This window comes from Pygocentrus nattereri, chromosome 27, assembly GCF_015220715.1.
Source record: "Pygocentrus nattereri isolate fPygNat1 chromosome 27, fPygNat1.pri, whole genome shotgun sequence".
Classification (NCBI taxonomy): domain Eukaryota; kingdom Metazoa; phylum Chordata; class Actinopteri; order Characiformes; family Serrasalmidae; genus Pygocentrus; species Pygocentrus nattereri.
In genome coordinates, this window is record NC_051237.1 from 4,848,120 (window position 1) to 4,873,786 (window position 25,667).

The window sequence follows — 25,667 nt, forward strand, 5'->3', positions numbered from 1 at the left end:
GAGTGACTTTTGCAGGATCCCCTTCACTACTCAGCTGGTCCATCAGTGGAAGTGCAGGAGCGCTTAGGGCTGTCTTTACATTCCGAAAGTGCGCAGCTCCATTCAAAAAAAGAGCGCACAGTTCCATTACACTTAGGTGAACTTGGGGCTGGAGGTGGTCGCGGTTGTGTTGGGGTGGGGGGAGGTCCTGACACCAATCGGCATTGTGACATCTTATTAAAGCAGCACCACGTAATCCTCCCCTGCACCCCTCCCCTGCTTTAAAATCCTCTCGCCCCGGCGCAGCTCGCAGGACCCAAGAGCACCAAGCGCTCGTTCCCTCCCTCCATCCCTCCCTCCCTCCCTTCCTCCATCAGTCCGTCCGTCCGGGCAGTTAGCATGCTCTGATGCAGTGAGGAGCAGCACGGATAGCGTCTTCTCTCCGCCACGCTCATCAGCACAGCCGAGGGAGATTCGAGGCATTTCGGACACGGTAAGGGCGACGCGACGCTTTTTCCTCAGCTGAAATATTGATAGCAGCCTTTAAATTCGTAATAAGGACTGGAACGGCATCGACGTGCATTTGCTGGGGCTGCGAGTAACATTAGCGCCGTGCAATGCACACCACGAGGGCTGCATGCATCTCATATGTGGACACAGTCAAATAAATGCACCGTTAGCGAGCTTTAGACAGTCAGAGTTAGAACAAGTTCAGCCTGCTGCATCGCGTGCAGCTTATTTTGGGTTTAGATGACCTGAGCAGTACTTTTGTGAATGAAACCCCTCTAACGGAATTCATCGTTTCGTGAAGAATAACCTGCTCAGAACGTTTCGTGGGACATGCGTTGTTTTTTTTTCCCACCTATATTCCGGAAACCCTCGCCCCCTATGCTCGGATTGGCTGGTAGTATCCCGAGTCCTGAGCTACGATTGGCTGATAGACTCTTCCTTTTACGCTGGTTGAGAGTGTGAGGTGCTAGCCAATCGTAGGTCAGGACGCGCGATAAGACTAGCCAATCCGAGCGCAGGAGGCGGAGCGTGTCGGAATACGGGCGGGAAAAACTGAAATACCCTTAGATTGGTAGCTGTGGAGCAAGTGCAGTGTTTTAGTGCTTTGTACCTATTGAGGTGTTAAATTATATAATATGCCCTTCACATGCGTTCATTTTCACGTTGCACTGCTTCTATGTTAACTTAGTACAATATTACACGAAAAAAAACGCTGTTGAAATAGCATAAGCTACTTTTTCTCACAAACGGAAGGGAGTGATAATGGGCAGCCAGGATCAGTTCGTTTAAGTTTGCAAACCAAACCCAATAGTGGTGTGTAGGCCATGGAAGCTTACTGCATTTGACACGTGGGCTGTTATATTTGTAAATTTCAAGAAAGTCCAGCAAATCAGTCATTTTATGACACACATGAACTTACTGAATTACTATTGATTCGTGGCACATTAGGTGGTCTTCACTACAGAGCATATGGAGTCGCCTATACAGGAGATGCAGTAACAGAAAGCATGTATTAGAAGGTGGTTCTCTTAAGAAACTCTATACAAGAGGTTTTCCATTGTGTATAACTATTGCTTTTACTAAATAATTCTTGAAGAAGCATTTTAATTGTGACTTGGATATGATGATGAAGATGCTTGTTCAGACACAATTATATGGCCATACATAATCTTTAACAAGTTAATGTTTTAATCATAACACTGTGGTTTTAAGTAAATTGTGTTTGGGATTTATGTGCGCAGACACAACTATCACCAGGACAGAAACAACGAAAGCTTAGTATCTGGTATATTCATTCATTGTGTTTAGCTGGGTAGGTAACTCAGGAAAAAATGCATAATATTCCTGCCCGTAATCATGTCAAGTTCACACTCTAATTGTGCTAACCGTCTGACAGTACCATTAACATGATGACACGTTACCATGATGACAAAATCAGTCTTCGTGTCCAATAATTTACTAAATACAAACTGGTATTATGGATCATATGGTGTCATGTGAATGGCAGATGGGTGTAGCACCATACGCTGAGCAATGCCTCTGTGCTTCTGTCAGCTGTGTCTCCCTGAAGTGCTGTGTATGTTGATAAAGCGTGGCTGTTATGTAAGAAGATGAAGAGAAGGGAAGAGTGGAGGGCCCATCAGTGCCAGTCTGTTTAAGCTCGTTGTGGGTTACTCTGAATCCCTTCAGGCCACATTTAATTACAGAACACATAGAAGAGCAGAAGAGGGTGTTTGGCGGGACAACAGGTAAAGAGTGATGGTGAGATTTTGCATTTTCCTGTATTTCCTGTAACATATACAGGATATAGAGTGTTGTATATGGGATGCTTGTGTATGTGTGTGGGTGCATGTGTTATACATCTTAGTCTGAACATTAAGGATGGCCTCCTGAATTGCAGCGAATGTGGTGCGGCTCATATAGGTATTGTGATGGCTTATATTCCTTTGAAAGTCAGTCTCCGTCTGAGTGAAGACAAAACAAATTGAAGATGACAGTAACTCAAGGGCGCTGTATGGAAGTGCATTCCATTAACAGCACCATTTTACATTATTGGATTAATGCAGTAGACACATGAGGCGTTTCCTTTTTGTGGCATGATTCTCCCTATGGGGTTTTTTCTTAGACTTCTTTTAGAAGTCTCTCTGGCTCATTGTCTGTCTCATTAATTCTCACTGTGCTGTTAGGTGAAAGCATGTGATGGCTTTAAGTGATGGTGAAAGGTGCACGTTATAAAGGTTTGTACTGGAAGTTCGTTCAAGTCTGATGAGATGAAGTTGGTCTCCTTTGCATTATCACACTTCACTTGAGTAGGAAAGAGACTTCCAGATGTTGTGATATGAAATACTGTACACTTGATAGGTTCTGTTTTGTTTGGCCAAGTGTGACTCTTGATCTGTTCATTTTTAGAGGAGTGCAACCCATGGGACGTATGTAAAGGCTGCATGATGTGGACCTAGTACAACAGTGTGATTGTTGGGGATGCACAGCAATATTGAAATCTTCTCAGTATTAGCAGATAATTCCTAAAACCATATTTTTGGACAAATTGTTTGATTTGATACCAATCTTTGGTGGCATATTCATTTTACTCCAGAGGAGTATGGTTTGGCAATGCAGGGCTTCTGTGCTAAAATATCTCAAGTTCATTTGATCTACTGCATTTGTAACCCTAAATACAGTAAAAATAATTACAGTCAAGACAGCTGTTCATTTATAAAGTGTCCATCGTTTGTCTTTATTGCAACTTCCATTCTTTTCAGCACACTTGCTTTCAGTTTTTCAAAGAAATCGATAGGTATTTTTCCACACCTCCAAAGTTCAGTCTTAGAAGTTGGTTGCATTTTTTTGCTTCTCACAATGCAATTAAGCTCCAATATATTCAATGATGTTGGGGTCTGGACTCTGGGCTGGTCAGTCCACTGTTCTGAGAACACCAGCAGCTTCCTTGTTTACAAATGTTCTTTTTTGTCTATTTCCTTCTCTCAGTAATGACTTCTTGACAGCTATACATCTGAAGCATAACTGGAGCTTGATCTTCTCCTCTCTCTCTCAAAGATGAAACCTTTAAATACCGTTCATCTGATGGTGACAGTTTTAGTGGTCTACCATGTCTTGCAGAGTTATTATGAGTTCCATTTCCTTTGTAGTTACATCAGATTTTGGCAGCGGCTTACAATTCCCGTATCAGTTCATCCGTAGCTGATGTGTTGCGATTGCTGCCTTGTGACATATTAAAAACGCATTAAGGAATCTATAATGTGATGTGATTCAAGACAACTTGCATCATTAGACTACCTAATGTCTTGATTAATCAAAACACCTAGAGGAACACTGATCTGGAGCTGCGATTGGTCTCGATGCTTCCAGCATGCACTAATAAACACTGTGATTGATTAAAGAATCACTTGCATATTGTAGCCCCTGTTACATCAGTATTGCAGGCCCAATATTATGATAACGGTTTACAAACAGAGAATTGCAGAGGCCTAATAAAAACCTCAGCACATACTCTTATTAGTTATACAGTGATGCAGACCTCTGGCCCTGATACCTTTCTGTGCATTTAAACCCCCCCCTGAGCAATCAGCCTCTTGTTTGCCTCTTGTCTGACTGTCATGCCCCCTCAGCCATGATTGCAGATGTATTATGGGATGTGATTGTGTACTGGGTTCTGTCTCTGAGGTGGATGTGGGCTGTACCACCCACAGAGAGCCTCTCACTTCCCCTCTCCAAAGGCGCCGTAGCAGTGGTCTCAGCCCTCCATTAGAGAATGCTGACAGGGCAGCAATTACGCCCAGCGCCCGCACTGTGGCTGATTCTAATGATCTCTTTCAGAGCAAATGTGTTTTTCTACAGTAAGTGTTTTGTGTGTGTTTCAGTTTGTATGTGTCTATGTGTGTCTGTGTGTGTGTGTGTGTGTGTGTGTGTGTGTGTGTGTGTGTGTGTGTGTGTGAGAGAGAGAGAGAGAGAGAGAGAGAGAGATTTTACATGTTTATGTTCAAGTGGAACTAAAAGCAGGGCCGCTATTTATGTGTCCAGTCGGCAAAGACGCTCAAGAGTGTTCAGTCTGATGTTGCATGCACCCAATCAGCACTGATGTACTACGCTGCACTACTTGGCCATGATTGTTTGCAGTAATAATGGAGAACATGCGAGTGCCCTGCTTTACAAGAAATACTCCCCCCTCCTCCCCGTCCTCAGCTCGGCAGGCTGCGGCACCCAAGGAGATGTTCCACAGGAGAAGAGAAGAAATCCAGAAAAATGCCTCCAGCTCTTCTGCTACTTCTCTGTTTCTGTGAGGTCAGGCTGAGCCACAGCGCTCTGGCAGTTCAGCCTGTCTTCACTGGCTCTCATACTCCTTCCTTGCTGAACTCACCATGCCTTGCCGTGCAGTTTCCACTAGAGATGATACTGGTCCAAAACAAATGAACCCGATCCAATTATGTAACAAATCTAGAACTGATTTTTAAATTTTTTTGTATTCTGTCATGTATTATAATTACACAACGCTTAGCAAAATGGTTATATAGTACCAAATAAAAAATGTCTTATGACTTACTAAAAGCCTTTTTGGTTGTATGTATAGAACCTTTAAGCCATGCAAACAATCTCAATGCACTCAAATGAGTTGTTCTACATATAACCATTGCCTTTATTAAAATAACCCTGAGGGTGTAGAATTACAGATGCTTTGTTTTGCACACAGTTATACTGTAAATCATTTTGTTGACTAAGTATTTTTGCTCCTAGTGCGGTGTTTATTTTAGCAGTAAACAGACATAATTCAGGGCTATCTTAAAAAGGAATTCAGCTGCTTTTTTATTTCTGCATAATACAGTTGAGTTATAAACAAAGTCATTCAGAGTGGTTTGATGTGAAATGGTTCATTATAAAGAAACTTACTTAGATTTCCTCACAGCAGTGATGATAGAAAGCAGGGATCATAATGTCTACAATGCAGTTATAGACATCGAGCGTGACCAGTATAGGCCAAAATATTCTCAAACTATCCTAAAACTATGTCTCAGGCTTCAGGCAGTGTTTTTGTAACCATTTGTGTAATTGAAGATGCCTTTACTTAAAGCAGATGTCTGGTTTCTGTCACCAACAATTATCCTGTAAATTTCTCTGGAAAACCATATTTCACATTAAACCGCACTGAAAATTGTGTGGAATTCGACTTTAACCCCTTAAAATTCCAGGCTTACACACTAAGGCTTTTTATTCAGTAACTACATGGATTTCAATGCAAACTGCCTGAGCTATTCTTAGGTTATATAAGTGTTAAAAAAAACTTTGGGCCTGCCAGTGGGCCCTGGCCATTTAAGGGGTTAAGGGTAGTGATTCAACTTCAAACAGCTCCTTTTTGAGCTTATCAGTTTGTAAGGGTAAATAATTGGCTTGGTATTGACATCAGCTGATTCTTGGAAAAGAAAATAATGTGTCTCTGGTTTCCACTGTACTGGGTGCATAAGGTGCAGATCATTCACATGGTGATGTTCAAGCATTAGTTTTGTGCAAGATTGCTCTGGCCTCCTTGTGTGACCTTTTGCTGGCACTGGGGAATTAATAGGGCCGCTTGTGCTTGACCAGAGGAAGGATACTGGGGATTTCAGGGATGATTTGACAGCTGGAAGGAATAACAAAGCAGGGGAGAGATGAGCAGAAGAACAAACCCATGGAAATTTTATGATGGAGCTCTTTGTTAAAGTTTTCGCATCCTCTCTGGATTTGTGATGGCCATCTACAGTGTTCCGAAGATACATAGAGAATCCCGCAAAAGTACTTTGTTCAAATTTACAGAAGCAAAATCAATTTACTGGTATGCTGAGCCATTTTCCAAGTGGAAATGGCATCAATTAGCAACACAATTTGTCCCCAAGGCTCCTCTATCTACTGTAGCTCTTCCAGACTGATAGAGTCAAATGGGAAAAAAACAAATATTGATTACCCAGCTCTGACCATGCATATTTGTAGTGCATTAGAAAAAGCCAAAGAAACTGAAATGGCTTTAAAGCCTTTGAAGGAGGCCTAATTATTATCGGCACTATAATGCACACCCAAATAACCCAAATAAAGAAAAGGGAAAGTCAAAGGAAAATTATAAAAACTGGAGTTCAAGAAATTAATAAAAGATTCAGAGAAAATGGGACTCCTAACAGTTGTGCAAGACCTGGCAGACCATTAAAACTATCACCATCAGATAAACAGCACCTAAAGCTTTCATCTTTGAGATAGAGGAGAAAATCAAGCTCCACTCAGATGTTTCTGCTAATCCTTCCACTCTGAGAAGACAACTCAACAATATGGGTCTGAAAGGATGTGTAGCTGTCAAGAAGAACCTCACTGAAACCAATTAAAGTAAATGGTGAAACAAAAAAGCTGCCAGCGTACTCACAACAATGGACTGACCATCCCAGAGTCAAAATGTCTTGTATCACTTGTATCACAAGAAGCATCAAATGCAACCAACGTCTAAGACTGAACTTTGGAGGCGTGGAAAAATATCCCTGCAGATTTCTTTGAAAAAAGTGAAAGCAAGTCTGAGAGAACACATTAAATATAGAAAAATCTGCTAATATATTTAGTCCTATAGTCATTTAGCTTGTGTACTTATCTATTAAATATATGCTTTTGGCTTTTGACAATGACAATGAAAAATGTACTTAATGCCTGATTTATTGAAAATTAAATAAAAGAAGGGAGGTCTCTGACTTTTGCCCAGTATTGTATGAAAGCCTTTGTTTACACCATTAAAAAACATCTGCTGCTCTTTACATTGGTCTGGTTTACAACTGGTCCAAATGACTTGGAATACGATCTTGTTACATTACTGCACATCGATGTTCAGAATGGCTTTTCTGTCTCTCATAAAGCTTGCGTTTCATAGACGGAAGGCCTTGTTACAACTGCAATGGCAAGTATTTGAAGCAATCTTAGTGAGAGTGGTATGGGACCAGTGTCAGTAATGTGGATAGATACTGAACTAGTGATGGGAAGTTGACATGTGATGTCAGTTTTACGTTTGCATTCATGCTTCACCGGCAAGAAGAGGGACAGCATTGTCAGTCAGGTATTGATGTACTGGGTTAACAGAAGGGAACAGGGACAGTTTGATGGCTACTACACACAAGGAACACATGGATAGAGGATGAAAGGTCACAGCACTGTATGCACTACAAGTGGATCAAAGTGAACTTGCGGTGAGTGCATCTGATCGCATGGCCTGGGGATTGTGGGGGAGGCTTCCTGCACAGAGGCTGTCTACTGTGCCACATGATAGCTGGTGAAAGGGGAAAAATTTGCTGAGAGGGCAATTTGTATTCTGATGAAAGAGGATGTGTATTTTTAGCATGGTTCTCATCATGACAGGAAATGGGCTACTGGAGTCCATAATGTATCAAGTAACATAGTTTCTAAATTATTTTCCTTTCCCTCGTGTTTTGTGCCGTTTCCCAAGCCCTTGTGCTGAGAAATAGCTCGGATAGTTCACACTTATTTGGGAGTGCTGTAAACTCGGTATGAACAGAGTGTATGTTTTCTCTTGCGGTGTTTCTGTGAATGTTTCAGTTCAGCAACCCTTGTAATATCCATCAGGAATAATCAGCACTCTCAATCAAAACATGCAGAAATGCTTGGTCATGCCTCATATAACTGAGGCATGGTAATAGAAATCACTGTCAAAGAACACAAAGACCAAGATAATCACATCCTTTTGCAACTTTATTAGTAAGCTTTTATATCTGTGCCTAATGTGGTCAGTATGGTTCTACAAGGATTATATTTTCCATCTTCTAAAGTAAAAAGTAGTATGGGACATATTACCCAGATGGGAGTGGTTCAGTTGTGGTTCAGAATCATTTAGCAGCCTCCTTTCCTTGGCCATCTTGCCAAGCCGAATGCCGCAAAGACTACAGATTTTAGCATTTAAATATTATGTTTGATATTTTTTTGTAAGCATGATGAAAATCTGAAAATATGAGGTTCCCTGAATGGCTGAAATGCTGAAATGTCCCATAGTTTGGCTGGAATTCCACCTTTAAATGCATGGATGGGTTACCAAACCATTTATACATACCTTGTCACTAATGACCTAGCACAAAGTGATCTACAGACTAACAAAGTAGTTTAAAATATCAAAACATTTATGTTTATTAATGATAAGAGCAATATCTTTTATTAGAATTTAATATTTATGTCACTTACAGCATCTGAAAAGACAAAAGATGTTAAACTGGGGAGAGGTCACAGGTCACTATCCAGACAAATGTAGGGTTAACAAACAAAACAAAGTTAAACAAAAGCTATTCAAATTTATATTCTCTAAACTCAACATTAATGTCTGGATATATGCATTCATTTCTATTAATACTGTGAATCCCAGCCAGGTTTCTCACATAATTGGCACAGAGACAAATGGCTTGAAACAGACCGCAGCCAAGCTGGGGCAGCTTTGAATCTACACATACTCATCAAAACAAATCTGCCGACAACTTGCTTTCCTGCTTTCTGTCATGGTGTACTCAGTCAGATGTGCTATCACAGGTGTGAGAGGAAAGTAGCTGTCTGCGTGCCATGCTGTCATGGGCCAAGCGGAAGTTGGCATGTCAGCCCGATGGCGGGACAGCCATGCGAGTCAGCGCTTTGGAGGCTTGGCACCAGCTCCAGTCTCAGCGAGAGTCTGCTTCTCTCCATTACGGCTCGGGAAAGTGAGAGATCTCTTCTCCTTGACCTCAATACTTCTTTGCCTTCAGCAAACAAGGTACTGAGAGAGTAATTTCTGTGTGGACTGTGGGTGTGTCCTCTGAGTCTGCCACAATCTCGTGTGGAAAATTAGAAATAGAAAGGAATAAGCTGAGCAGGGGCTGCAGCTGAGATTAGATTGGGTGATTGTGGATTGGATTCCACAGTCTCTGAACCTCACATTGAGTAAATAAAAATGGAATTTAAACTCCTGTTTACTATCATTAGCAGCACTTTTAATGTTTCCAAACAAAAGGCATGCTTGCTCTGGAATTGTTATCTTGAATGGTGAGAACTGGATGAAATTGCAGTAAAATGTGCAAGAAGCTGTATAGTCCTAAAAATGGCCGAGTGACGTTGCAATTAGTTGATAGAACTTAACGTCTGGGTTTAGACACGCCATCTCAGGCTGAGTCACAGAGCATTGAACCTTGAAAAATCAATTGGACTGCTTTTTATTGATGATTGCTGCTGATAGAACTAGTGAGTCATGGAAAATCCATCCTCTCCCCTGAGAGCTTACCTGTAAAATTCTGGTCAAACCAAATTAGCCAACAGAAAAAAGCTCATTGACAACATGTCACATTGCTGTGACAGATATGTTGCATCATCTGTTCCCTGTAAAAGAGTAAATTAAGTTACCTTAGCAGACAAAACGATTATCTTGCATGACTACATTGTGCCAATCAGGCTAAATGAAGGTATTTTTGCAAATCCCTGTAACATTTTGCAACTAAGAATTTGTATTTGTGCTTACAACACCGATTGTACTCGTAGCTCATGTAATCACCAAAGAAAAAGGTATCACTTTCTCTCGTAGACTGGCTGATGGCTTTGCATGCTGACTGCTCAAAACCTTGGTCAGCTACTTCACTAATAAGATCAGCATCGCTGGAGAATGCTATTTGTGTTCTTCAAGCTGGTACACTTAGAGCTGCCTCCCAAATCCTAGTCAGTGGGATTTACACCTGCAAAAAGATTCACAGCACGAAATGGGTGTGGCACTAGGCATTACATTCTGTGAAGTACAACTTCAGAGAACTGTATTGGATTAGATTCTTAAACTACAGGGTTATTATTTACTATTATGAATAGTAAGATTAGTAATTAGTGTGTTGTAAGACAAAATAGTCCCCAAAGAAAATGTATTTTTAGGGTTTTCCCTTATTTCACATCATTAAGATTACATTTAAAAACTCAGAAGACAAATGTCCCTGTTTTTGAATCATAAAACAAGTTCTCATATGTCTTCCTTTGCATGCATGCTACTATATTTTTGTGCAGTACCAGTGCTGTCACCTTAAAAAGTTAGCTTACAGCACTGCATTATTTTTGGGCAACGCCCAATTTTTATCCCTTTTTTCTTATGGTTAACCAGAAATCCATTCATGAATTCTTACAGATACTTGATTATCAAAGTTAGAATATACATCCCTACGTATATTACTTATAAAAATACACTACATGATCATTAGCACACAGCACTTGTTTGAAGCATAGCAATAGCCAGAAATACAGAAATTACATTGATATATGTTATTTAGAGGTCATTTGTTTATGTAGGGGGGCATCCATTAGTTAATTGTTCATTTGTTGTAATTGGGCCCGTAGGTTCCTAGGTAAACCTCTACCAACACTATTTGAAAGCAAAATAATAGAAAGCTTACTGCAATGACAGAATCACCTTTGTGTTGCATCCATAATACAGGCTTCCACCAAGTTTCCTATATCCAGCAGTAGATGTACTGACCCAGGTCTTTGGCAACAGTTCAATGTTTACATACAAAACTCTGTTATTGTCCTTCTGAGTAACTATGTTACTTTCCTACCCACTCATGACTCATGAAGACATGCAGTCTGTCTCAGCTGTAGGAAACAGCAGGAAGCTCCACAAGGTCGTGAGGTGATGATGGATGTATTTATGCCTTCCGCTGGTGGAGCAGCAGGGCAATGGCAGCACGGCTGGAAAGAGGCTGGCGCTCTGGTTGGCAAATGGAGCTCAGAAACTGATACCCTGTGAGCTGTGAAGCAGGAGGGGGTTTGATAACGGCATTAGCATGAACCTTTGCTCATGGTCAGGCACTGTTGAAATACTGACAAAGAGGTCACACTGAAAAGAGCAATGCATTGAAGCACTGAATTTACACTGAATCTTTTTTTTAATTCAAACACGTGCATCATTTCCACATGAATAAAATCTATTACATTAACACAGTGATTTGCCCTCGAGATTCCAGACCTGGAAATGGAGTGACAAATCACTTGGTTCATTCTGAGCAGAACCAATATTTTAATGTTACCCTTCTTCCTTTCCAGTCTCTACATAAGGTTCCTAAACTGGTTGGTGCTGTTCTGTTTACATAAGCTGTTTGTAGGCCTAGTATAGTAAATCAATAGATTTAAAAAGCTATTAGAACCAAAAGTTGTTTTTGGAATGATGGCATGTTCACAAACAGGGTTTCGAATTGTTTTGTTTGTAGATCAATATACAGGGTGAGCCATTTATATGGATACACCCAAATAAAATGGGAATGGTTGGTGATATTAACTTCCTGTTTGTGGCACAGGCTTCCAGTATCCGTAGTTTCAGGTGCTGCACATCTCGTATCTTCACAGCATAGACAATTGCCTTCAGATGACCCCAAAGATAAAAGTCTAAGGGGGTCAGATCGGGAGACCTTGGGGGCCATTCAACTGGCCCACAACGACCAATCCACTTTCCAGGAAACTGTTCATCTAGAAATGCTCGGACCTGACACCCATAATGTGGTGGTGCACCATCTTGCTGGAAAAACTCAGGGAACGTGCCAGCTACCAAAGTGGATTGGTCGTCGTGGGCCAGATCTGACCCCCTTAGACTTTTATCTTTGGGGTCATCTGAAGGCAATTGTCTATGCTGTGAAGATACGAGATGTGCAGCACCTGAAACTACGGATACTGGAAGCCTGTACTAGCATTTCTTCTGCGGTGTTGCTATCAGTGTGTGAAGAGTGGGAGAAGAGGGTTGCAGTGACAATCCAACACAATGGGCAGCACTTTGAACACATTTTATAAGTGGTCAGAAAGTTGTAAATAACTCATGAAAGAATAAAGTTACGTTAAAACCAAGCACACCATAGTTTGACGTGTCACACGACCCTCTTCCCATTGAAAAAACCAAAGTTGGATCAAAAATGGCCGACTTCAAAATGGCCGGCATGGTCACCACCCATCTTGAAAAGTTTTCCCCCTCCCAAATACTAATGTGCCACAAACAGGAAGTTAATATCGCCAACCATTCCCATTTTATTTGGGTGTATCCATATCAATGGCTCACCCTGTACAACTGTAATGTATAGCTGGAAAAAAAAGCCTTGGCTAGGTTAGCTTCAATTGGCTAGCCATTCAAACTTTGTAAGGCAGAATATTTTGATGTCTGAACATATTGTCTAAACATAGTGTACAGACATTTTCTGAATAATTGCTTTGTCTGGTTTAGAACTATTTCCTTTCTTTTTGTGTTGTTTATGTGTTGTTTATGTGTTGTTTTTGTGTGCTGTGTAGCCTTTGAATGAATTTTTATTAGCAGTCATGTATAACAAATAGTTTACTACCCATATCTCATTCTGAAAATAATGAATCAAATAAATATTAAACATTTCAAAGTATTTTATTACTCTTTGGCTTATAAACAGTGTTGTCTGCCATGGGTTTGAGAACAGAAATACATCAGAGGGCAGTAGTATCAACTACTGGGCAACTTCTTCAGTCAAAATTGACACCTTTGTTCCTGCGATTCGTTGCTCCTCCAAAGGCTCATCCACATGTCAGTTGAGCTGTCAGTCCTTAAGATGGCATGGGGGAATCCCCCGAGGGGAAATAGTGAGGCAATGTTGACAAGGCCTTGTTAAAAACGGTATTGGAACAGGTGGCTTGTCTATTTATATGCACTTGATGGTTTTCAAGGGTTCTTTAGTGAAGGCATTGGTTCTGTTTAGAACTATAAGTTGTGTACAACACAGTCTCTATCGATCTGAAGAACCATTTCACCATGCAGTGAACCATTTAAGCATGAAATCGAACTCATGGTTCAAATACAACTATTGCTTTTACTAAAGAACCCTTGAAGAACCATCTAATTTAAGTGTGTAGGTCATGATTACCAAATGAATTGTTAGCCTAAGCAGAAAAATACAATATCCACACAACAGACATGTACTAAAATGATACATTAAATGTATTCACGTGATACCGATCTAAACCACTGGGTAGTTTGGACATAAGATGTAATAAGCTACGCAGACAAAGACAATACTGTTATTAACTGGTAACAGAGTTCAAATGTATGTTCTGCAACGGTTAAGGATGATTATGTTTATGGTAATTTTTTTATTTTTAGCAAAATACCAAATGATTCATCAAACCAGTTTGTAGCCCTAATTGTTGTAAGTACATAAACACAGTTAATGCCTAAAGTAAGTAAGAAAGACAAAATGGTGTTGATGTTATATATTTTATTTGTGTGGAAATGACATACACATTTAAATTCAATACAGCCATTGTTGGTCAGAGCAGAAGGAAAGAAGCAGTGAGTTGACTTTGATTCTGTACAAGTTACTAGTTGCATTTGTTGGCTGCTAAATGAAAAGGTGACGCCACTCTCAACTCTGTGCTGTGACATAATAGATTAAAGGCTCTGTGTGCATATCTGTGTGCAAGTGAGTGATAGAGAGAATGTTATCATGTGTATAGTCTTCTCTAAATTTAATCTCAGCTTGTACAACTGGGAGATAATCCGGCTGCCATACCTCACTGTGCATATTATATTATGAAAGAAACCTTGTGGTTTCTGAGGTTATGTGCTGCACATTTTACATTTCAGAAAAAAGCAATAAAGGCCATTACATCAGCATAATCTGGATGACCGCAAGTTAAAGCACAAAAGCCCGCTTTTAAACAGCTGACCTTGGCCATGGAATGTCCATATGAGTAATAACAAAAAGTGTTCATAGTTATTCATGATTTCTTATGAAGGCTTCTTGGCTACTGAACCCCTGTTTTAAGGAGTCTGGTCTCACTAGGTGCATGTGGCTGTGCAGGGTCAGGTGCATGAAGAGGTCTTGCGGTGAGAAGTATTACAGAGAATCTGAACTTGCTTTGTGCCTTTGAGGTGTGACCTTTACTTCTGTCTTAGTTGTACACTGTATTTCTCTGTGTTATTTCATCCTGTTTTATAGTTTAGCAAGAACTTGAAATGAACCACGATCCTGTTTTTCAATTCTTCTGGCAAAAGCCCAGACCTGCTGAAAGTCTCTGTACCTACAGCTGTTTATGTTCATGGATAAATTAGTTTACCTTAACCCATTCATGCCAAACATTTCAATTTAGTATGACAAGGTAAAATGCCACAGAGCCTCCTATGATTGGTTTGCAGTTGTGGAATTTTGTGCAGTTATATCTTGGGTGAATGTTTAATATCATCCATTTGAATTTTTTATTGCATGAAATTTACATACTATTATTCATAAGCAACGGCCCTTTAGTGCCCATAAAAGGATCAAAGGAGCATTTGCTGCTCTTTTCCCTCATTGCATATGCATTTAGAAGAGTTTCCCTCTCAAAACACAAAATCGTGGATGGCTTTAGTACTTCGGGAGCCTTAAGCAGGATTTTTGGGGGGCTCTCCATCTTCCTCAGCGCTCCCCCAGACCTGCGGCTTGTAAACGGTTTAAAACAAAATTTGGAGGATAATTTTGGACAGAGAGTCCTCAGGCTATCATTTACAATGATCAGTTTTAGTACATTATTTGTTGTGCTTTCTGTGATATTACTGAAATGCACTAAAGGTAGTTAATTGGCTAATGTTGCACATTAGTTTTTATTGACTCGAGTGTGTTGGATCACAAGTGTCCAATTCGTGGCTTAGCAGTTTGATTGAATATTGCTATGGTATGTTTATTTATTTTGAGTCCAGTTTGTTTAATATGCAAAAGATCTGCTGAATTATTGTGTGTATAAGTACCAGGCCAGATGTAATCTAGGTAGTTTAATCCAAATCCAACCAAATAAACATTCCTATCCTAATTTTAGGAAATAGGAATCCTAATTTTGTTTACATAACGTTACCAAACTAGTTAGTTTGTAAGCTGATGTACTGTAAAATTAAAAGCTAATATAAACAACCTTTGCATTTATGGCATTTGACAGACACTCTTATCCAGAGCGACTTACAATTTGATCATTTCTTTACACACGTAATGGTAAAGGTAGTGTTAGGAGTCTTGCCCAAGGACTCTCATTGGTATAGTCTAGGGTGTTTACCTAGAGGTGCTACCCACTACACTATACCAACAACTAATTGACCACCACAAGCTGTCTTAAATTTGTTATTGTTGATGATTGGAGGTCAGTGATTCTAATCAGTTATATTTAAAAATGAAAACCAAAACATTCCTTCATATTTTAAATTTGTTTTCCTTTTCTCTTTTTTGAGACTTGATGCATGCCAGTGCCACAGTGATATCTTGACTCCTGTTTGTCTGTATTAGAGCTCTGATATGAGCTGATAATCCCAATTTTAACTGCCCGCTTCAGTTCAGACATTTATTCTACCGCTGTGGATTCCTGGGTAACTGCTTTCTACTGCATTTCTTTAAAAGAATAAGCGATAGCATGCAGACTAGTGAGCCGTCTATCTGGATCAGAAAGAATAACAATAAATCAATCAATAAATAAAGTTTTTCTTTAATCATTCAAATAAACCCATCGTGAGTCTTTTATATTCTGATAGAATATTTGAAGTCTAGAATCAAAACCAGAATCAGAAATGGTTAAAAAGAAGTTTTGGTCTTAACTGGTGGAAAAAGGCTTCCATACAAAAAGCATATAAGCTAACCAAGGGTTTATATTGTTTATGCATATGTTCATTTACATAGAGGTAGATAACTTGCTAAACTGACCACCAGCACTGGTGCAAAGTGGCATAAATATACCCCTTAATGCACTAAATTAAGCGATAATCACTTTTTTAGCTATGTGATTTAAATTAAGAAAACTTGTCACACTCAGACAAGCTCAGAGAACATATGGAAATTAGACATTATATAAAATTGACATTAATATGTTAATACCTTTATATCTTTGTTTTAAAACTGGACTGCACAGCTCAAGTGAAACCTAAGCTGGTGTCATCCACTGTAGTACACACTGCGTACACGCTTTTTCCCCTTTACTGCCCTCATTTTCTTCCTTCCTCACCCATAGTCTCTTCTTAGCATGCTGTTACTCTTTACTGTCTCCATGGTGTAAAGGTCAGTTGTGTTATGAATCCGTGATGTAGTTTTGGTGCTTTCGCTGACGACACTGCCTTTATCACGCATCTCTCTCCAGCACTCTGAGGAGCTCTTTCCACATCCTTTGGGGGTGGGGGGGGGGCAATGGATGTAAATCAAATGCATGTGCTGTAGTCAGTACTTAAGCTTCTGCCTAAGGGAGCTTATGGCAATTGAATAACGAGATGATATTATTTTGCTGCTTATCCTCTTTCCATAGCACTTATTTGCTTGCTCTCCATTGTGTGATGGAATCCTGAGTGGCATTAGGTCTGTATTCATGGCTGAGGACCATCAGGCCTCCACATGTGGACCCCTGTAGAGTCTGTAAGACCTTATTGATGTGCCTGTGCATTGGTGCATTTGCCCTGTAGGCAGACTCCCACTAGGGAATAATGACCTTTTTTTCTCAGCAGACATGTAAAAAATAGTTTGTCCAAAACACATATGTGGCAATGCTCTATAAAAAGGCATGTCGCAATATTCAGCAGACACGGTAGTGTAACCAGGATTTGATACATGAATGAAGACTGAGCCATTATGCAAAGTCTTATCTTGAAATACAGAAATATGCACATTGTCAGAAACACTGCATTCATGTTTGTATAATACGTGCAGCATAATGGTGATAACTTCATAAACTGCAACAAAAAAACAACAAAACATTTGGTAGCTAATGCAATATGCATTTTTTATGTTGTCTAAAATGCTAATGCTAACAGCAGTTGGAATGAGTCAGGTCATTAAACACTGTAAAATGGTATAAAATTATTTTATTTGCATTTCACTCTTGATATCTTTGAGAGCGGAAACCTGATGTTTCTCATTAATATTAATAATCTTATTATATAATTATTCAACCAATTTTGTTTCATTTTCTTTTTAATCATATGAAGCAAAATTACCCTACACAATTTTTCTTCTTTCAAGAAGTAAGGGTTGCCAGTGCAAAGCAAATTACACTTGGTAAGATTTTGTAAAATAAGTAAAATATCTAGAAATAGGATGAAGCAGGTTTTAATTATCCTTACAGAAGCCCCATAACATGAAATATTAGATATATTACCCTTATTCCAGATGTTTTCACATGCTCGGATATCATTGGTGCACATTAGAATGACTTTTCTAACTGCTGGGTATTGCTGAACAAGATGCTGCACATTAGCATCTCTGCCTAAACTGTCCCTTTGGGCTTAACTGGTCACTGTGTGTCAAATACTCAAAGTAGTGACTCTGACATTTGATTTGTTCAAGTCAGAGCTCTCTGTGGTTAAACAGTAAGCTGAAGTACCTTTTTAAGCAGTAATTGCTTTGTTTTGAAACAGATTGAACAGAATTTATTCCCCCATGTACTGATTCCTGATGGGGTAATAAAGTTGCTGTTTGAGCTCTTTAGGCTCATCAGAGCTGTTTGTGAAAATGTGTTTCTTAAAGCTGATGTAAACAAAAGACTTTTAAAATGTCTGACTGTAGCTTTAAAGATCACACGTTCATTCATCTATTTTGTATAAGCTTGGATATGATAATCATCTATGAGCTACTACTACTCTTCTTAATGAGGTCCACAGGGAATCAGTGCTTTGTGTTTGACTTTGTCAGATGTGTTAAGGCCTGGTGCAAGTGAGAAGCAGGAGAATCCATCCATCCATCCATCCATCCATCCATCCATCCATCCATCCATCCATCCATCCATCCATTTTCCAAGCCGCTTCTCTGTGAGGGTTGCGGGGGGGTGTTGGAGCCTATCCCAGCAGTCATTGGGCAGAAGGCAGGATACACCCTGGACAGGTCGCCAGTCCATCGAGAAGCAAGAAGCAGGAGAGTGTTCAAGAATACTAACACAGCAATAAGAAAAGTATTCAAATGTAGATAAAAAGTAAACTTAGACAAGCAGGAAAGCAATAGATTGCCTTTCAAACTGAGTTCCACAGGAGTGCTGTTGTCATTGTCTGAAGTCTTACTGCCAACTCTAAGGAGGCTACTTTGTCTTGAGGAATGAATTTTTCATGGCTGCGATTGAGCGGATCTCCTTTGTGTCCCTGACTTCTTTGAAATTTGTTGCATTATATATTTCATTGAAAACTCAGTTCTCCTATCTTTTTTGTTTACCACTGCAATAGCAGATATACCGAAAGGAAATCTATTGGATTTGGGAATTACTTCACTCACAAAGACTTTCATGTAATATTGAATGGTGAGTGATATAAAACTGTTTTGTTGTTATTTTGACTCCATACATAATAAATATAGGTTATTGCAGGCAGCGTTTCTATTCTAGCAGTAGCTCTCTCTGCTTTCTCTGTCCAAGTGTGTGCGATTCTTCTTCACTTACTTCTTTTCAATGGAATGCTGTAAGAAATGAGGTTCTTACATGACAACAGATCTCATTTCCATTTCCATATAATGGCAAATAATCAGTAGATAGTGGTCTGTTATAAAGCTGAAAGCTGGCTTGTTTCAGTTTGGCGCACCAGTGCTTGTCTTTGTCTCTGTCTCTAGTTTGGTGCAATGCCAGTGTAAATGGAGGTCACCATTCCCTCTTTGTGTGACCCATTTAGAAATAGAAAGTACCTTTAAAAAGTGTGAGTTCCTCAAAGGAAGCATGCTCACGGTTGACCTCATTGTACCGCCTTCCTCAAATGCTCCATCTCAGCTGTGAAGTTGTCTTATTCTCTTAGTAGTTGATTTTGCTTGTTTCAGGCTTTATTTCTTGGAGCGAGCAAAATTATCTGCATTATGTTTTTAAACAAGCAAAATTATGTGCCAGTAAAACAAGTACACACCTAGAAATAAGCTGAATAATCTTATATGGTCTAAAACAACAATGATAAATATTAGACAAGTCATTCTACCATTGTGGTGGCTAGTAGTGTCCCACAACTTTGAAGCCATGAAATTGAGTTCAGAATAAGAATAAAAGCATCATGATGTCTTTGTTCTATTCCTAAATTTACCAACACAAAAACTATAACAGCTCTTCTTTGATTTTTATCCATGCTACGCATAAAAAGCAAGATGTCACAGCAGTGACTTCACGGTGCTGAAGTGCTATTTTTATGTGAAACAATTTTGATGTGTTAAAATGATTGTTTGTACTATGTTAATATTATTTAAATATATACAACACCAATTCCAATGAAGTTGGGACGTTGTGTAAAGCATAAATAAAAACAGAAAACCTATATTCAATTGAATACACTACAAAGACAAGATATTTAATGTTCAAATGGATAAACTTTATTGTTTTTTGCAAAAATTCACTTATTTTGAATTTGATGCCTGCAACACGTTCCAAAGAAGTTGGGACAGGGGCAACAAAAGACTGGGAAAGTTGAGGAATGCTCAAAAAACACCTGTTTGGAACATTCCACAGGTGAACAGGTTAATTGGAAACAGGTGAGTGTCATGATTGGGTATAAAGGGAGAATCCCTGAAAGGCTCAGTCATTCACAAGCAAGGACGGGGCGAGGTTCACCACTTTGTGAACAACTGTGTGAGCAAATAGTCCAACAGTTTAAGAACAACGTTTCTCAACATGCAATTGCAAGGAATTTAGGGATTTCATCATCTACAGTCCATAATATCATCAAACGATTCAGAGAATCTGGAAAAATCTCTGCAAGTAAGCGGCAAGGCAGAAAACCAACACTGAATGCCCGTGACCTTCGACCCCTCAGGCGGCACTGCATTAAAAACTGACATCATTCTGTAACGGATGTTAATACATGGGCTCAGGAACACTTCAGAAAACCACTGTCAGTGAACTCAGTTCGTCGCTCCATCTACAAGTGCAAGTTAAAACTCTGTCATGCAAAGCAAAAGCCGTATATCAACAACACCCAGAAACGCCGCCGGCTTCTCTGGGCCCGAGCTCATCTGATATGGACTGACGCAAAGTGGAAAAGTGTCCTGTGGTCTGACGAGTCCACATTCAAACTGTTTTTGGAAATCATGGACGTCGTGTCCTCCGAGCCAAAGAGGAAAAGGACTGTCTGGATTGTTATCAGCGCAAAGTTCAAAAGCCAGCATCTCTGATGGTGTGGGGGTGTGTTAGTGCCCATGGCAGGGGTAACTTGCACATCTGTGAAGGCACCATTAATGCTGAAAGGTACATACAGGTTTTGGAGCAACATCTGCTGCCATCCAAGCAACGTCTTTTTCAGGGATGTCCTGCTTATTTCAGCAAGACAATGCCAAGCCACATTCTGCATGTGTTACAACAGCGTGGCTTCGTAGTAAAAGAGTGCGGGTACTAGACTGGCCTGCCTGCAGTCCAGACCTGTCTCCCATTGAAAATGTGTGGTGCATTATGAGGCGCAAAATATGACAGCGGAGACCCCGGACTGTTGAGCTACTGAAGTTATACATCAAGTAAGAATGGGAAAGAATTCCACCTACAAAACTTCAACAATTAGTGTCCTCAGTTCCCAAACGCTTATTGAGTGTTGTTAAAAGGAAAGGTGATGTAACTCAGTGGTAAACACGCCCCTGTCTTTTATCCATTTGCACATTAAATATCTTGTCTTTGAAGTGTATTCAATTGAATATAGGTTGAATTAAGGATTTGCAAATCATCGTATTCTGTTTTTATTTATGTTTTACACAACATCCAAACTTCATTGGAATTGGGGTTGTAAAACTGATTCTATTTTAATAATAAATGTTGTCCATAGGTTTTTTGTCAGTGGTGTTTTGTCCTTAAAAAAAGGTACACTGCTCAAAAAAATCAAGGGAACACTTAAACAACACAATATAACTCCAAGTAAATCAAACTTCTGTGAAATCAAACTGTTCACTTAGGAAGCAACACTGTTTTCAATCGATTTCACTGCTGTTGTGCAAATGGAACAGAGAACAGGTGGAAATTATTGGCGATTAGCAAGACACACTCAATAAAGGAGTGGTTCTGCAGGTGGCCCTGCAGCAAAATGACCTCCAGCAGGCCACAAATGTGCATGTGTCTGCACAAATGGTTAGAAACGGACTCCATGAGGATGGTATGAGGGCCTATTGTCCACAGATGGGGGTTGTGCTCACAGCCCAACACCGTGCAGGACGCTTGGCATTTGCCAGAGAACACCAGGATTGGCAAATTCACCACTGGCGCCCTGTGCTCTTCACAGATGAAAGCAGGTTCACACTGAGTAAATGTGACAGACGTGACCGAGTCTGGAGACGCCGTGGAGAGCGATCTGCTACCTGCAACATCCTTCAGCATGACCGGTTTGGCAGTGGGTCAGTAATGGGGGATTGGCATTTCTTTGGAGGGCCGCACAGCCTCCATGTGCTCGCCAGAGGTAGCCTGACTGCCATTAGGGACCGAGATGAGATCCTCTGACCCCTTGTGAGACCATATGCTGGTGCGGTTGGCCCTGGGTTCCTCCTAATGCAGGACAGTGCTAGACCTCATGTGGCTGGAGTGTGTCAGCAGTTCCTGCAAGATGAAGGCATTGAAGCTATGGACTGGCCCGCCCGTTCCCCAAACCTGAATCCGATTGAGCACATCTGGGACATCATGTCTCGCTCCATCCACCAACGCCACGTTGCACCACAGACTGTCCAGGAGTTGGCGGATGCTTTAGTCCAGGTCTGGGAGGAGATCCCTCAGGAGACCATCTGCCACCTCATCAAGAGCATGCCCAGGCGTTGTAGGGAGGTCATACAGGCCTGTGGAGGCCACACACAATACTGAGCCTCATTTTGACTTGTTTTAAGGACATTACATCAAAGTTGGATCAGCCTGTCGTGTGTTTTTCCACTTTAATTTTGTGTGTGACTCCAAATCCAGGCCTCCATTGGTTAATAAATTTGATTTACATTGATGATTTTTGTGTGATTTTGTTGTCAGCACATTCAACTTTGAATGAACAAAGTATTCAATGAGAACATTTCATTCATTCAGATCTAGGATGTGTTATTTGAGTGTTCCCTTTATTTTTTTGAGCAGTGTATTTTTGAATTGCCTTTGTATGGATGGACATCTCAAGTGAAGAAAGTTAGGGAAAGTTCCAGTTAATGTTTTATATATTTCTATAAAACATCATAAGAGTCAGTGGTGTTGCTCATTAAACATTCAGTTCTCTTAAATTTGAAATAAAATACATCATGAATGCATTATTTGTAATTTTGTAAATACAGTGTGACCTTTCAAGTAAAGTAGCAGTACATTTTTTTTTACAAAAACTCATATTTTACTAATTTAGTTAGTGGTGTTACAGCTTTACGGATGTTAAAAGTAACAGACTATGCTTTACACTGGAATATTTCAACATTCACACCCCTTTTGTCACATCAACGGTAGAATGACACAGTTATATTGACTAAATTTAGATGTTTTGAGTAGATGTTTTTACTTGCAGAGATATTTCTTTGCAGTGTCGTTATTACATTGCTTCATTTTTGACCCCTAGAAGTTATTTTTCTGATTACATAATTACTTGCATGGTTAGTTACATAATAAATTGCATTTATGTTCGATTTACATTATGTATCAAGATGTTTGAGTCTGCACTTCTGACTTTTCCTATTTGTTTCGATGGCAAAAAATATGCCACACATTTAAAGCAAGGGTGTCCAGTCTTATCCACAAAGGGCTGGTGTGGCTGCAGGTTTTCACTCAAAACAAGCTGGAGCAAAACAGATTCTACTTGTTTAATCAGTTGGTTTTAGTCTTCAAACTGCTGATCAGGTGATCTCCTGCTTTGTTGGAGTAAAATCCTGCAGCCACACCAGTCCTTTGTGGATAAGATTAGACACTACTGGTTTAAAAAATTGGTGCCTTTACAATAAGAACTTTTCATCAAATTCATATTAAAACAGGCCTAATCATAATCATATCACCTTATCCACAAACACAAATCAGCATGGAAACCACACTTTGGACAGAATTCCTTGACTTGAGCCATGAGTCAGATAATTAATATTGCATTAAACTTTGCATTTGTTATCAGTGACAAAAATTGAAACTTCAAAGGATGAAACTCAAGCTGACTTAACTGGAATGCTGTGCATCTGTTATGGCTGTACTGTGCTATGCATCTCTTGAAGTTAGACACAACACAGATGCACTTCGGCCTTTGATGGGAATTTAGTCCATGTCTTTTCTTCTAAGGAGAGAGGATAATGCACTATGTGGAAATGAATTAATCCTTTCTGGAGAAAGCCCTGGCAACAGGCATAACCATCATTCCTTAAGCAATTCCAGTGGATTGTAGTGGTCCACCCTCCTATCTGCCTCTTTCTTGTCCTGTTTTAGCCGTGACACACACCCACACGCGCACACACTGCGCGTCCCAGAGGTCATTCAGCCTCCAGTGAGAGCAGCCCTCCGATTATCAGGCCTCATAACCCCCCCACCTCGTTCTTTCATGATGATAAAGTGATGTGCGTGCCGTGTGCAGCCGGGTCGTGATTATAAAACTCCTGTGAGAGCTGAACTGGGCTGCTCTGATAACAGGGAGCACTCAGTCTGATGTGTTTGTAGATCCACAAATGAACCTGAAGGGGGCGGGCAGCCTACAGCTGCATTTACATCCATCTGCCTACAACTGGCACATTTACACCCACCACACTACTCACATCTCTCTATCTCTCTCTCTCTCTCTCTCTCTCTCTCAATGAGTAATATCCTTTCATTCGCATGCCATCATTTGTTCCCCAGTGTAATCAGACTGAGGGATGAGTGTATGTTTATGCACCTCAGCTGACCCTCACAAGTCATTCCCACCCAACACATGTTAAATGAAAACAGCCACAGGCTTTATGGCCTGCAGCCTTGCTCCACCACCCTCATCCTCCTGACGGATGGACAGCTAAGATTGGCAGCAGTCCCAGTTGAGGAATTAAATAAGGGCTGCAAAGTGAGCTGTTATTCTTGCCCTGACTGGAGGGACTTCACCCACTGAGGACACAGCCTCATTCTTATTTTTACCGTCTTCATTAGTATTCTCTCTCTCTCTCTCTCTCTCTCTCTCCTTTCGTCTCTTTCCGCTCTTGCCCTCGCTCCATGACTCCCCTCATGAAACCTTCACCAGCACCTCCTCCTGTACGAGCGCAGTGTGAAATAGACGCTCCATTGATTTGGGTCGGGGCTCGACCCCTGCCGGCTTCATTAAAACGTTCCTGCCAGCTAAAACGTTCCGCAAAGCCTGGAACAGCACGACATGATGCTTCAGTAATGTTCAGAGATGCTCCTGCAAGATATTCAAATATGTTAATGCTGGAACAGTTTATCAAGTCAAAAATTCTGATATTAGATGAAGCTAAAAACATACCTTTCTTCACTGGCTTTTTATTCTGTTTTGTTGTCCGTTTCATTTAGAGTTGCCACCTCTCTATGATTTCCCTGGATCATCCTGGGTTTTGCCCTGGAATACATTCCCATAAAACACTCTCACAGAATCAGAGCTTTATCGTACGTTACTGCTTCTTACGTTAGTGTTCAAAAGTTTGGGGTCACTGTTTTCAGTAGCATTTTTAGAATGTTGCAGATAAATGTTTAAAATGACTCTAAAGCTAATACTTTACAATTTTACATATTTCAACTAATTTGTAGGAAGCTGTAAAAAAATTCAGATTGCAGAAGGATAAACAGAGCTGTAGATAACGAGTCTTTTACGTCTTCATGTGTTAACGTCACATGCACAGGCTCAAAAAAGAAGGTACAGTTCAATGTTTACATTTCAAAAGCAAAATCAACACTATACTGATGAAGATACGATAACAACACTAGAAAATTCACTCACATCTTCTGGGTTCTGTTTGTTCTCAGTTACTCTCTGAGCTCTCTCTTTCAAAATGCTTGAAGTCATCAGATTCATCCACTCTGATGAAGGCATGGCTGAGGGATGTTTCCACCAGATATTTCCACCAGAGAGGTCTGCATGTTCCCAAAACTTACATAATGTGGCTTAAGAAAGCTTTATAACATTGAGAAATAAGTTGTAATAAATTAACAGAATGCTTTGAAAAGTAGTGATCAAATCTCAGTTAACAAACAGTACTGTGCGAAGGTTTTAGGCATCTAAGCAATTTTTTAAATAATTTACCTCAGCAGTGAGTTTATCACAATAAACATTAGAATAAAGTCATATTCATAGTTCAAATAAACATAGAAACAATAAA

At 40.1% G+C, this 25,667-nt stretch overlaps 1 protein-coding gene across 1 annotated transcript in view; it reads left to right on the forward strand.

Annotated features, from left to right (window-relative positions):
- The first annotated feature begins 292 nt into the window (after positions 1 to 292).
- The window catches only part of hpca (hippocalcin), a 47,086-nt gene continuing 21,711 nt past the window's right edge, over positions 293 to 25,667 (forward strand). Inside the window, exon 1 of the mRNA XM_017693570.2 lies at positions 293 to 472. The gene's annotated coding sequence lies outside the window, so the exon portion shown is untranslated. The remainder of the gene's footprint in view (positions 473 to 25,667) is intronic.